The following is a 10,383-nucleotide window of genomic DNA, read 5'->3' on the forward strand; positions in this document are numbered from 1 at the left end:
GAAAGCCCTAGAGTGTCTGGTTCAACACAATGATTTCCAGGTTCCAGTTGGGGTCAACTCAAGCGGTTCAGAAGTTTTTGTCGATTTTGTTTTCAACTCTTTTTACTATATAATTAGTTTGTTTGCATGTCTTATAAATGTCAAAACTAGTCCATTTCAATTTGTGTTTAATTATTATTATGCATTGTGAATGTATATTAATTAATTTTAATCTTGTATGTGCGCATTAAGATATACCACTTGTACGATTTTTAAAGTCCATTCATTATGAAGAATTATCATGCATTTGAAAGTATTGTTATAGAATAGTTTATAATTGAAGGACACTCTAAACATAGAAACTCAATGAGCAGAAGCAAATCGTTCCAAATTCTCATTGTGAAAGAACAAGACATTCTTACATATCAAACACATAACAGTTATGGCATAACAAGTAAATACAGCATGCTACAAAGGTAAAAAACAAACAAGGGATCGAGTAAACATACCTTTGAAGAACTTTTCTTCTAGTATTTCCTCGATCCAAACAACAAAGCATCCAACAGCACGAATGCAACGCGAGCAATTCCAGCAAATAGTACGAACTGGTAGAACCTCGATCACAATCGAGTAAAACTTGATCCTCAACCCTCAAATAGAAACTTGACACAACCACGAGGCTACCTTGGTATTTTCGGTGCGAAAATCCAGGAGGTGTGGGCTCTGTATGGATTTGGAAGAGAGAATGAGGAACTGGACGATCGAGTAAGTGGAGAATGAAGAAGTCTTGTCATTTAGACTTGGGTACTCAATCGTTTAGTAACGAATATCTATCGTATAGAATCCTCGATTGATCGTTTATTCTTTCAAAGCTATCGTATAACTTCCTTTTTTTTTTTTTTTGTTTTTTGCGCGTGGATCTTCAAAATAAAAACGATTTTTCACTTTTATCCATTCGGTTGCCATAAACTTACTAAAACCACCCACTGAGGTGGTTTATTAGAGAAAAATTGAAATCAATTATCTTATAATTAATTTTATTATAAATAAATGTAATAACAATTTATCACATTATATTTATAACATATAGTTTTAATATCACATCATATGCAACATATAAACCAAAGTTCTTTTTCTCCTTTATGGCATTTAATATAAGTCATATTTATATTAGTTCTCCAATCAAATAATGTATCAAATACATTAAATCAATTATATCACATATAATTAAATTTAATTATATCATATATAATCGAATTCCCTCTTATTAATTTGAACACTTCAAACTAACTCAAAAACTGATTCTCAATATGAATCCATTGAGCTACCAAGGGGACCTTATGAACCTATAGTTTCAAGCTCCAACGGTACATGAATAACTGATTAAACTCTTTAATCACGATACCACCATCCCCTAACTGCCGGACACTCCAATAAAAATCGACAGCTGCACTCTTCGCGTTACAGATATATTTCTGTGTCATCGGATATAACCAATCATTCGTAAATACAGCTGGGCCAATTTACCGTTTTGCCCATGTAGTTACATCTAACTCCTTTAGTACCACTGATTCCTTTAATGAAAAATACATCATAGTCCCACTATGAGTAATTATTTCTTGGGCCAAGAGAAGGTGTGGTGCCACATTGTTCAAGCCCTGGAATCAGCCCTTAAGGGAGTAATTTATCTACTTACCCCTGCTTGGGGAAGGAATGAATTCCGTCTTGTGTAGCTGAGTTCCCAGTTCCCCAATCAGACGAATCCCCAAAGTGGTAGGTTTGAGTCGGCGATCTAACCATTTGCACCCATACAAATCAAAGAACCGTCCTCATAGGTAGGAGTTCACAACTCACTCAGGATTAAAGTCATGTTACCTATGGTCATCCTAGTGAAATGAAAGTTTTTGTCATGAATGGCGTTATATAATGAGACTAAACATTTCGTGATCCGGTCTAATACAAACTCCTTTGTATAGAGCATCCTCGCTCGCATGTCTAATACATGAATGGTCAAAATCAGACCATTTGTAGCACTTTACAACACTTGTAACATCTACAAAGCGGGTCACACTCGTAGTGTCACTAGGATAAGGTTTCCCTCTTTTATCCATATACTACAAACCATTTAGGTTATCACTTAAAGCACGATCCACTTGTTTGTCTCCACATACATGTTTAAGTTACAACGATAACCAGGGATCTTAGTTTATTGGTTTATGGTTAATGCAACTAAAATATCTCATATTTGATAGACTAAAGTGAATAAAATATCTCATTTTATAAATCGTCAAACTATTTGTTCATACAGATGTTTACAAACTACAGAACCCTACAAGATTTAGGGCATCAACCTCAACAATAATATATAGTATGCATGATTTAGGGTTTCATATATTTAATATAATCATTATATTAAAATGTGGAATGCTTCATGTATGTTATAGCATATCTATAATTTTATAAATTGTTATAAAATGAGTTAGACATTTAAAATATATAACAAAGATAAGAAGCATGCTCACTTAGGTTAACAAATAACTGAAGGAACTCTTTTGACAAAGAACCTTTGAGCGGAAGTGGATCGTCCAAATTTCATTTCTATTGAAAGCATACATTTACAGCAAAACAGATAGATTATGCATAAGACATAAATTACAACATGTTTTTGAATTAAAAAAAATGTTTAGAGATTATACCTTTGAAGAACTGTTCTTCAAGTTAATCCCTCGATCTAACTCGTTCACGAATGTGTCGAACAAGTCACGAACACTCCAAACGAACAACAGCAGACAACAACGCAAACTCGAACCAAAATGGGACACTACCACTTATTGATCTTGGTATTCTCGGTGTGAGAATCGAGGAGTGGTGGGCTCTGGCTAATTTTGGTTAGAGGGGAGTTTGGAGTTGGAGGAGGAAGATGATCGAGGAGGCAAACTCTCTATCACATAGCAAAGTCTCTTGATTGTTTACAGAAGCGAGTATATCGCATAGGCTCTTCAAGCAATCTTGTAGTCTCTCAATCGTTAAACACCTTAGATTATGGAAAAAATAAAATCATATTTTATTTATCCCAAATTCCCACAAAATTGATTAACTTCTCACTAACATAGGTTAGAGAGAAAAAGCATTTAATTATCAAATAATTAATAAATTATAAATAAATATGATAACCAACTTATCATATTATATTTATAACCTATAGTTTTAATATTACATAATATACAATATATAAACCATAGTTCTTTTTCACCATTTTATGGCATTTAATATAAATAACAACTATGAATCTCATTTATAGAAAATATATTTTAATCATATTCAAATATTTATTCCTCCAATTAAACAATAATATATCAAACACATTATGTCAATTATATCATATATAATTTAATTAATTTAATTATATCATATATAATTAAATAACTATGTCAATTATATCATATATAAGCGAGTATATCAAAGGACCGCCCTCATAGGCAGGAGTTCACAACTCACTCAGGATTAAGGTCATGTTACCTATGGTCATCCTAGTGAAATCAAAGTCTTTATTATGAACGGCGTTGTATAATGAGACTAAACATTTCGTGGTCCAGTCTTATTGTAACCATACGAATGGAGTGTTATGTTGTGTTATGTTTTGTATTGCTTATACACACTACTGATGGATGAATGTAAATATGAATATAAATCATACAAGCTCATGTTACCATAAACTTGATGGCTAAGTTTTATAATATTTATCTTTATCTAACTCTAATGCATGGCTTGTGAATGAAATGAATGATGTGTTAAATGCGCTCAAGTGTTCTGTGATAAAGATAATTTTATGCGATACTACATTCTAATATATGCGTTGATAGTGATGTGCTCATAGTATGCGATGAAGTAGTGCGTGTCACAAGTTTCCTTGTGCTGAAACCAAGTATAATTTCAATGCAAGTTTCTCAGAATGATCCGAGGTCAAACATGGGGATTGTTGTCGTTAAATGCGATACTCATGTGATACATGCGACTGGTTTTAATAATGAATAAAGAATTTGGGTTTTACAGAAATACAAATTGCGATTAAAGTAAAAATGTGTTGATAAAGTAAAGTCCTAAACTACTATGATACGTGATACAAGATACGTGATACGTGATACGTGATGCTGAGGTCGAGGACTGACTGTGAAGTTGTACAAAAGAATCGATGTATGCGATGGCAAGTCATATGAATGAAGCAGAAAGAGAAAGAGTAAAGAGTAAAAACATCGCAAGTTTGTCAATCGCGTTAGGATGCAACTAAGGTTCCGCTTTCCCTTGGTGTACACCTCTTAGTGATTGATCGTGTTCCCATATGTCTATGTTGAAATAGAAATGAACGTGACGAACGCAAGGTTGTTTCCATCTCTGGAAATACTTCTCATTTTAGTTTACGCATTCTTCCAACCTTTTCTCGATAGGTGGAATAACATCTTCACTTATGCTCTCACAAGTGAAGATGCCGTCAAGCATGCTTTAGCTAAACTTAATTAATTCCTTAACACAAATTAATTCACTCGCTTAATTCTCGCTTTTTACCCCGGAGATTAAGAACACATCATGGAGAAAATGGATGATAAACATATGGAACGAGGCAGAGAGATGATAATGGTGACCATGATAACATTTAGTTCTAAAATTAAGCGTTTGATACATGTTGTGAATGAAGGATTAAAGAAGATGAATACAGGGGATGAAATAGAGAATAGAAATAAATACGAAAAGAGTGTCGACATCTTGACACAGATCCCAATCGGAGATTTGTGTTTGCCGACGTGTGGAAGTGGTGGAGAGGAAAGCTTCCCTCTCAGGCTTGCTTTCCCAATAGAATTGAACTTTGCACAGAGTTTCAGCTTCNGGCAACGGCGCCATAAACTTGTAAGGATACGAATGGAGTGTTATGTTGTGTTATGTTTTGTATCGCTTATACACACTACTGATGGATGAATGTAAATATGAATATGAATCATACAAGCTCATTTTCCATAAACTTGATGACTAAATTTTATAATATTTATCTTTATCTAACTCTAATGCATGGCTTGTGAATGAAATGAATGATGTTTGCTAAATGCACTCAAGTGTTTTGCGATAAAGATAATTTTATGCAATACTACATTCTAATATATGCGTCTATAGTGATATGCTCATAGTATGCGATGAAGTAGTGCGTGTCACAAGTTTCCTTGCGCTGAAACCAAGAATAATTTCAATGCAAGTTTCTCATAATGATCCGACATCGAACATGGTGATTGTTGTCATTAAATGCGATACTCATGTGATACATACGACCGGTTTTATTAATGAATAAAGAATTTGGGTTTGTACAGAAATATAAATTGCGATGAAAGTAAAAATGCGTTGATAAGGTAAAGTCCTAAACTACTATGATACATGATACATGATACGTGATACTGAGGTCGAGGACTGACTATGAAGTTGTAAAAAAGAATCGATGTATGTGATGGCAAGTCTTATGAATGAAGTAGAAAGAGAAAGAGTAAAGAGTAAAAACATCACAAGTTTGTCAATCGCGTTAGGATGCAACTAAGGTTCCGCTTTCCCTTGGCGTACACCTCTTACTGATTGGCCGCGTTCTTCTATTTCTATGGTGAAATAGAGATGAACGTGACGAACGCAAGTTTGTTTCCATCTCTGTAAATACTTCTTACTTTAGTTAATGCATTCTTCCAACCTTCTCTCGTTAGGCGGAATAACATCTTCACTTCTACTCTCACAGGTGAAGATACCATCAAGCATGCTTTAGCTAAACTTAATTAATTCCTTAATACGGATTAACTCACTCGTTTAATTCTCGCTTTTTACCCTGGAGATTAAGAACACATCACGGAGAAAATGGATGATAAACGTATGGAAAGAGACAGAGAGATGATAATGGTGACGATGAGAACATTTAGTTCTAAAATTAAGTGTTTGATACATTTTGTGAATGAAGGATTAAAGAAGATGAATACGGAGGATGAAATAGATAATAGAAACAAATACGAAAAGAGTGTCAACGTCTTGACACAGATCCCGATTGGAGATTTGTACTTTTCGGCGTGTGGAAGTGGTAGAGAGGAAAGCTTCCCTCTCAAGCTTGCTTTCCCGGTAGAATTGACCTTTGCACAGAGCTTCAGCTTCAGGAATTGGAAGAATTCTCTGCTCGGAGTTCTCCCGGATTTACTCTATAGTCGCTTCAGACCAGCCTCTCTCTCAGTATCAGTATGTACCAGTATATCAATATATCTGCCTCTCTCCACCTTTCAGCGAATTCGAGGAAGCTATTTATACGCAAGACCTTGGCTCTTAGATTTTGTGGTCCCCACTGTCTAATTATGGTAGTTCCTGAAATGGTGGAATGGAAAATTCCTTCTAGTACGCAATCAACCCGTTAGAAATACACAACTAAATGTTGTACACTTGTCAGAATCATCCACGAATGCTTTGCTCTTCACATCTTCGATCTATCACCGCATGTGGTGTTGTTTTTTATTACCGCATGCAGTTGAAATGCGTTGATCACTTAAGCTCTTGATCGATTGTTGCATGCGCCGTCATTGCATTGATCATCTCTTCGTTCTTGATTGATGGGCGCAATGCGATGTAGATGCGTTGTTTATTTTGTCTTCGAGCCATGAACGCATGCGGTGACTTATTTTCTGCAAAACAGAGACTGAAACATTCTATCTCGCCATCGCAATGGTGTTAGTGGGTGTGTCCATGACATTTCATAATTTTCCTATTTCTTAACCAATTTGTATACTATCAACGCAACTTTCCTCTCTCTTTGCCGCCATATCTAAATAAAACAGTATAAAAACCAATATTTCTAAAGTTATCACTTATACAAACTCCTTTGTATAGAATATTCCCGCTCACATATCTAATACATGAATGACCAGGATCATATCATTTGTAGCATTTTACAACATTTATAACACCTATAAAGCGAGTCATACTTGTAGTGTCACCAGGATATGGTAACAAGCCTTATCCACAAACCATTTAGGTTATTGATAACGGGCAGAAATATACGTTATCATAGTGCTAAGTTCTTAAACAATGCTGGCTTGCATTGATAAAGCATGTTAAATTGCGTCCAAAAAGCATCAAATTCATAATATTGCGGTCGCATAAGTTCATTGCATTAGAACAGTTGATTTTTGTATTTTGGTGATGCGATGACGCAAGGTGGAAATTGCGATCATAGGAAATCATTGGTCGAGCGTAGCATTACCGCAAGACTTTGCGGTGATCGTGTTCGCAAATATTCGCTCGAGAAGGATTATCGCAACTTGGTCAGTGCAACATGGTGGGCGCATCTAGGTGAAAGGCTACTTAATCACGATGGGACAGAAAGCTAATGACAGTCGAATCCAAATTAAATTGACAGCCGATAACGATCACAAGTACATTCAGCTTTTCGGTGATAAATATTTGGCACATCAGTCAGGAATTAAAGTCGTCTCATCTGTACAATCATGAGAGAGAAGCTACCTTTCACCCTGGATGTTTTATAAATACCAAGGGCATCCTTCAGAAAAGGGGTTGATCAGTTAAGCAGTTCACCAGTTTACGAATTTAAGNTTCAGCTTCAAGAATTGGAAGAATTCTCTGCTCGGAGTTCTCTCGGATTTACTCTGTAGTCGCTTCAAACCAGCCTCTCTCTCAGTATCAGCATGTACCAGTATATCAATATATCTGCCTCTCTTCACCTTTCAGCGAATTTGAGGAAGCTATTTATAGGAGAGACCTTGGCTCTTTGAATTTGTGGTCCCCACTGTCTAATTATGATAGTTCCTGAAATGGCAGAATGGAAAATTCCTTCTGTTACACAATCAACCCGTCAGAAATGCACAACTAAAAGTTGTACACTTGTCAGAATCATCTGCGAATGCGTTGCTCTTCACATCTTCGATCTATTACCGCATGCGGTGTTGTTTTTTATTACCGCATGTGGTTGAAATGCATTGATCGCTTAAGCTCTTGATCGATTTTTGCATGCGCCATCATTGCGTTGATCATCTCTTCGTTCTTGATTGATGGGTGCAATGCGATGTAGATGCGTTGTTTATTTTGTCTTCGAGCCACGAACGCATGCGGTGACTTATTTCCTACAAAACAGAGACTGAAACATTCTATCTCGCCATCGCAATGGTGTTAGTGGGTGTGTCTACGACATTTCATAATTTTCGTATTTCTTAGCCAATTTGTATACTATCAACACAACTTTCCTCTCTCTTTGCCGCAATATCTAAATAAAACAGTATAAATAACTTGTATTTCTACAAGTTATCACACATCGAAATTTAGATATATTCTTGTTCTCAAGCATATCTTCAACTAAGGCAATTTTCGCCTAATTCCTATCCTAACTTTGCGTCGATTGGTTGCTCCGAATGCTCCCCCTATACAACATTGCTTAACAATGCAATTTTCTTCTATTCTTTAATAATTCATCAACATGCTCTACTTTATTCTTTTATACAACAAACCTCTACTCAAAAATTCCCTTCTTGTTTTGAGAAGGATGTTTACCTTTTCTTGCAAAAACAACTAGTTGCATCTTTATACGGTGGTCTGGTTTGCATCATTTTATTAGAGACTGTTGATTATGGTTACACCTTTCGTTTTGGCTTGCTCCTACAGGTGTCATGCAAGCATCCAACTACGGTTGTGTGCCAATCTCAACTTCAACTCATGATTTTCAGCTAAGCTTTACTTTTGCTGGTCAGAGGAGTTGTCTCTTATATTCTTATTTTTTCTCTCTCTTCTTTTTTCATATGGTGTCGATCTTGGAAACCCACCTTCGTTTTGGTTTGCTCCCACGGGTATCATCCGAACATCTAACTACGAGCAGGTTTCTTTCACGACTTAACTCTTATCAGGTGGGATGAGTTTGTATGAATTTTTTTTAATGATAATGAACGCATTTTCCTGATAATGATCGCATTCGCTTGATCACATCTGCTCAGACCTTCCCCACCCCCAAATTTAGAGATGCGTAAGGTCCTCATTGCATTGTTTTGGACAGAATAGACAAAACACTTAGTCAAAATTTTGAAAAGAAGGTTTGAGCAGAGTTTTGAAATATAAAAGGTAAAGTAGTGCTATTGCTATGAATTATCTAAGTGTTAGCCAGAAATTGTAAAGTATAAGAAATATTGCTAAGGGTATGCATATTACTCATCATGGAAGTGCAATTAATAACACAAAATAAAAGATAAAGAACATCGCAATAATTGACAAAGGATGATAAGTACAGAGGCTAACACATACGAAAAGAATAGTTACTCAGTTGTATTAAAATTAACCAAGTATACAAAGGATTACAATTATTGCAACACAAAATTTAAGCATGTACAAAAAAATCAAGGTATAGCTTCTATAAAAATAATGAAATGAATTAAAATAAAAGATTGACCGCAACGAAAAATTGCAGATTTATTGAGAAGGTGGCACACCCCCAAATTTAGAGTTGCGGCGGGGGCGCTGGTGGAGGATTTTGTGGAGGTACTCGAGGAGCTTCTTCAAAGTGCAGAGGTTGCTTTAAATGCGGAGGCACCATGGGACCATGTAAATAGGCTGTCAAAAAGTTAAAGTACTCATGGTTGCGCTCTGCCATTTGCCTTTTGTTCAGGTGGATCATGAAGATATTACGTTGAATGTTGATCAGCACCTGTCATGTCATCGCAATACTGCATTGAACCTCTATGTGGCTCTCTTGTAACTCCGTTATTCGCTAGTAGAAGAATTCTTGTTGATGAGAAAGAAGAGAACGCATCTCTGCTAGTTCAACAGCAAGGGTTGCCATGGAGGGGTATGCTTGTGATGTTTCACCATCAACGATTTGGGGTTGGGCAGAGGTGCCTTCACCCAAATCGTGTGGGTCGTTAACATGCGGCGATGGAGGAGAAAAATGTGGTGGAGATGGGAGGGATGAAGATGCTTCTGGAAATGCGTTGGGTGAATCGGGAGCGAGGAAGAGATTTGTGAAGTGTTCAGTGAGTGGGGAGAGGGGTTCAACTGGTGGGCTTGGAGGGCGAATAACTAAAGGTAAGGGGTCCAAGGGTACTTGATCTTGCGGTGATTGCTCTTGGACTTTTTCCTTGCGTTTTGTCACTTGCGTATCTGTTTTGGCTTTGATGTGCGGGCATTATTAAATCGTATGAGGTCATTTATAGAGTAGAAGCTTCGGGCTTCAAATGGGGGGAGGGGAGGTGCGGGTGGGGAGGGGGTGGGTGGGGAGGCTGAGGGTGTGGCGGGGCTGAGGAGTCTTTGGAAGATTCTTCAGATTTTAGTGTTGATTGAAGACATTAGATTCTGACTAGCCTCTTATTTACTACCTTAACACCCAATTAGCGATAGGCATAAACT

The sequence above is a fragment of the Benincasa hispida genome, chromosome 6 (assembly GCF_009727055.1).
Source record: "Benincasa hispida cultivar B227 chromosome 6, ASM972705v1, whole genome shotgun sequence".
Lineage (NCBI taxonomy): Eukaryota > Viridiplantae > Streptophyta > Magnoliopsida > Cucurbitales > Cucurbitaceae > Benincasa > Benincasa hispida.